The 5,073-nt window shown below is 64.8% G+C and overlaps 1 pseudogene; it reads left to right on the forward strand.

Annotated features, from left to right (window-relative positions):
- The first annotated feature begins 536 nt into the window (after positions 1-536).
- LOC134056863 (M-phase inducer phosphatase 2-like) lies at positions 537-4,839 on the forward strand (annotated as a pseudogene).
- Positions 4,840-5,073: the final 234 nt, after the last annotated feature.

The following is a 5,073-nucleotide window of genomic DNA, read 5'->3' on the forward strand; positions in this document are numbered from 1 at the left end:
TGTGAGGGTGGCATTAGGGCACAAGTTTGTCGCGCTGCAGGAGACACGGGAGGGACCGAGTGTCCCCTGCACTGACAGGGCGCGGCCCCGCCCGTCGTGAGGGCAGCGCTGGCCACGCCCTTTTTCTGCTGGACACGCCCCCTTTCGCCTCTGAAACCGCCCCCTCGTCTGCGGCTCCGCCCCCAAGCGCCTCGCGCGCCTCTCTTTGGCCCTCGCACCCACTGCGACCTCCCATTGGCTGGGGGAGTCGCCTCGTGCGCGCCGCGGCCTCCCATTGGCTGCGGCTGCCGCTGGTGTTGTTATTCCTGTTACTGCTCTAAGCGGGAGCGGCGCGGGTGGCACCTGTCACCTCTGCTCGCCTCCTGTCGCCTCCGGCCACCTTTTATCACTTTTTGTCACCTTTTATCGCCTCTTATCGCCTTTTATCAACTCCCGCCTCTCACTGCCATCTCTTTGCACCTCTTACTTCTTGCCGTCTCTTGTCCCCCGTCCCCGGTTACTTGCCGGAGCTCGCTCTCTCGGTCCCTGCCCGGGCCATGTCACTGCGCGGTGGCCGCGGGCTGGCGGCCATCTCCCCTCTGCCCTCCCCGGGCACAGCCGCGCTCACGCCGCTGTCACTGGATAGGGCTGACCCGGCGGTCCCGGACAGGTGACGGGGGTGGCCGGGGTGCCTTTGTCCGGGGCTCGTGCCAAAGGACGCTTTTTGGGATCCCTCCTTCAGCTCCTGCCCCCGCCTCGCCGGGGCAAGAAGGGGCACCCGGGCCACGGACACTGCCCCGTGTCACCGACACTTGTCCGCCCGCAGGTACCAGGACACCCCTCAGAGGGGACGCGGGGCGCTGCCCCTCCCGCGGCTGTGGCACACGCTGTCCCCGGAGCCGCTGGCCTCGGACTGCCCCGGGGACTCGGTGTCCTCGCAGCCCACGGATCCAGGTGAGGGACTGCGGCTGCTCCGCCCCACAGCCGTCCCCAACCGCTGCTGGCTCTGGGGTCGTGCCGAAGGTGTGGGAGGGGGGTCCGAGGGGCTCGAGGCTTTTTGGGGAGTGATGGGCAGGAGCCCGTGCCTGCGGTCCCTGGGGCTCAGCCAGGAGCCGCTCCGCTGGGGACCCTGCTCGGGGTGACGCGCAGCATTCCATGCGGGACCGCTGCTCCCGACGGCGCTGCCGCCCGCCTGCTGGGGGCCTCCCTGCACGGACCCATCCTGCCCGCTGTCCTGGGCTGCGGCCAGCTCCCCGATCCCCACACCGCGGCTATCCCTGTCCCTTGTTCCCGCAGCACTGGCACCGGACTCCCCCACACAGCAGAGCTCCGCAGCCGTGAGGGAAAAGTGAGTGGCCCCATCCCCGTGTCCCCCCGGGGACACCTCCTGGCCCTGGCCCTGGCCCTGGCCCTGGCCCTGCCTCTCCCGAGCAGCAGGGCTCGGTCTAAGCCCGGCTGTGTCCCCCAGTCTGTGTCTGGGAGGTGACAACCTGGGCTGCTTGGGCAGGGATGCGGATGCCATCCCCCCATAAAGCTCATCTCTGCTCTCCCCACAGCTTCCAGAAAATGATGCCGAACTCTGGGAGACGTCTCAAAGAGTAAGTGGAGGGGCTGTGTCCTTGCGGCAGGACACGAATGCTAGGCTGTCCCCGTTCTCAGGCTGTCCCTGTCCCAGACCCAAGAGCCAGGCTGTCCCCGTGCCCCTGCTGGGGTCCCACCCACTCAGGCCATTGGTGTTCGTTCAGTACCTGCCCCAGGTTCCTTTGGGGAGCTGTGGCTGCCCCGGGGAGCTGTTACCCCACCCTGAGGACGTAGGGGACAGAGGTGACAGTGGCAGAGGGGTGGGACACAGCGCTTTCATTCCATCCTTTCCTTTCCCTCCTCTTGCAGCAGGAAGCTCCTTGGCCAGAGGATGCACTCCTTGCCGGTAGGTGCTGGAGGCTGTGCAGGATCCTGCCGAGTCCCCGGACGAGCAGGGACGAGGAAGATGGAGCCAGCAGCGGGGGCAGGGATCCCGCACCTGTGCAGCACCTCTCACCCCCTGGCTGTCCCACAGAAGTGTCAGCTGGAAGCCAGACCGGTCCTGAAGGACATCTCCCAGCTCCAGGTGCGCAGGGACAGAGTGCAGCAGCGCCAGACGGAGCCCGAGGATGAGGGGGCAGCGGGACCTGGGGGTCAGGGAGGGGGCAGAGGGGTGCTGATCCCGTGTCTTCCCCCGCTGCAGGAGGGCTTTGGCCCCAAAAAGCTGCAGAGGCCGGGCCAGCGGGACCGGCTGCCCGCCGGCCATGGGGCTGCCAGGAGGAACCTTCTTGCCAAGAGCCCTTCCCGCACACCAGAACTGCTGGTGAGAGACTGGAGGGCTCGGGAGGGCACCAAGAATGGCTGATCCTGCGGCTGGACGCGTTGGAGCTGCCGCCACAACCTCCCCATGGGTGGGGGCCTGCGGATGTGGGAGATGGGCGGGCTGGGAGGTCATTGGGACACCCTGACTGCAAGCCTGGAATGCACTGGGAGGTGGATGGAGCTTGGGTACGGGATCCATCCCTGCGTGGGGGTGGAAAGCAGCTGACAGGACTTGTCCCCTTCACCATCTCCTCTGCTTCTCCCCCAAGTCCCCCCAGCTGGTGCTCTGGCAGAGCGATGCCACCATGTGCCAGGGGATGGAGAACGGGCTGACCACGCCAGTGATGAAGAAGGAGGAGGCAAAGCTGGTATGTGGCAGCCTTTGGCATAGGATGGAGCCCCACAGTCCCCTCTCGGGGTCTCCAAAGGGGCCCAAGGTCCCTGAGGTGGGGGCTGGTTGGTGAGCAGCACCAGCCCTGCTGCTGGGGGCTCCCAACACCCCAGGCAGCAGCACGGGCTCTCCCCACAGCGTGCGGGGAAGCGCAGCCAGTGCCGGCAGCTCTTCCGCTCGTCCTGGCTGCCCGGCAGCGTCCCCAGGCCCGTCCTGAAGCGGGGACAGCCCTCGCACAGGGGCACCCCTGTCAAGGCTAAGAAGCAGAAGAGGGTGTCTGGCAGTCCTGACCAGGAGGCGTCGGTGCAGTTGGTGGGTGATGGGGAAGGGGAGGAGTGGGACCAGCCTGTCCAGCAGCACTGGGCCACGTCCCTGCTGTTCCAGAGCCTCTGATGTCATCTGGGGCTGTGTGTGTCTCCACAGGGAGTGGGGCTGGAGCCTTCCAGATCCGCCCAGCTTGAGGAGATGGAGAAAGTGCTGGCCAGCGATGAGCAGGAGCTCATTGGGGACTTCTCCATGGTAGAGCCACGAGGATGGGGCAGGGCTGCATTATTGGGAACAGGGACCATCACTGGAGCCCTGCAAGAGCCCAAAGCCAGCTGGTGGCCCTTGGCTGGGGACACAGGGCTGTGACTGCCCAGCATGCAGTCCCTGCACTGGATAAAGAGCCCCATCACTGCTCCTCTGGGTCCATGCCAATGCCACGGCCACATGTATCTGCCCTTTCCCCTCCTGCGGGTGCAGAACTGACCACTGGGAGCTCCTGGGCTTTGGGGACAGGTGCCACCCCCAGGACGTGTCCCTAGGACAGGGATGACCCCGCATCCTCTCTCCTCCAGCCTCACCTCCTGCCGACGGTGGAAGGGAAGGACCCAAGCCTGAAGTACATCTCCCCTGGCACGGTAAGGGGACAGTGACCCTTTGCCAGGCCCCCCAAGGGGCTGCCTGCCTATTCCACCCCCCACCTGCCCCCGTGTGTCCCCCCTTGGTGACTTGTTCCCCCCGCAGCTGGTGGCAGTGCTGACGGGGCACTTCAGCAGCTTCCTCGAGAGCAGCATCGTGGTGGACTGCCGGTACCCCTACGAATACGAGGGGGGCCACATCACGGTCAGAACTCCACGCTCCCCCCGCCCTCTGTGCTCCTGGGACTGGGAGGAACGGGAGGAACCGCCACGAGGGGTTGAGCATAACGCCAGCAAGGGGTTCAGGATCGCCCGGGATTTGTTGAGTACCCTCTGAGAGATGAAGCAAAGATATAGAGCTCCCAGAGAGGAGTAAAGCAGCCTCACCAGAGGTACTCTGAGCCTCCAGAGAGCTTGAGCAGCCCCTCAGGAAGGGTACAGAGCTGCCCAGAGGGACAGAGCAGCCCCAAGGGGAGTGTCAAGACACTCCCTAAAAGGTTGATTCCCAGCTGGAAAGAGGAGTATGACAGTGGGGGAGGCTGTGGGGCAGCGTCCGTGGGTCCCTGCAGAAAATGAAATGGGAGGCAGAGTGGAGAAAGGTGCCTCGTGTGTCCGTCCCCAGGGTGCTGTCAACCTGCCGCTGCAGCGGGATGTGGAGGAATTCCTGCTGGAGCAGCCCAGTGTGGCGCTGGACAGCAGCAAGAGGGTGATCGTCATCTTCCACTGCGAGTTCTCTGTTGAAAGGGGCCCCAAAATGTGAGCGATGCCTCGGTGGGGGGAGGGCACTTTGGGGTCTGCCCGTCCCCCAGGCACGCCTGGATCCCCGCACGGGGCTGATCCCGTGGCCTTTCCCTGAGTCACAGGTGCAAGTTCCTGCGCGAGAGGGATCGGTCCTGCCACGAGTACCCGCAGCTGCAGTACCCTGAGCTCTACGTCTTGAACGGGGGGTACCGCGAGTTCTTCTTCCAGTTCCCGGTGAGTCCCCTCCCGGTGTCCCCTCGCTGGCAGGAGCTGAGGGGGGCGCACGGCAGTGGGGAGGGGCAGTTCTGGCTCTGAGCCCCTTCCCTGCAATGGGGCTGACGGAGCCGTGCGTTGCAGAGCCACTGCGAGCCCCGGGACTATCGGCCCATGGCGCACCCGGCGTTCAAGGAGGAGCTGCGCAAATTCCGCGGGCAGAGCCGGCGCGGCCGGCGGGAGCTCTTGGTCCGCGGGCGGGACCTGTGACCCTCCATCCATCCATCCCACCATCCATCCATCCATCCATCCATCCATCCATGCATCCCACCGGGGAACAACTGTAGGAAGAGTTCCCTTGGCCAGGGATGCGCCTCGGCTTGCTCTTGTTTGTTAGGATGTGTTTGGGAAGGTATTTAGAGTTAAGATTGGTTTTGCGTTTGTTTATTGTTACAAATGGTTTTGTTTTGTTTTTTGCTATAAGTATTTTTTATTTATGGTCTT

The sequence above is a fragment of the Cinclus cinclus genome, chromosome Z (genome assembly GCF_963662255.1).
Source record: "Cinclus cinclus chromosome Z, bCinCin1.1, whole genome shotgun sequence".
In the NCBI taxonomy this organism is placed as follows: Eukaryota; Metazoa; Chordata; class Aves; order Passeriformes; family Cinclidae; genus Cinclus; species Cinclus cinclus.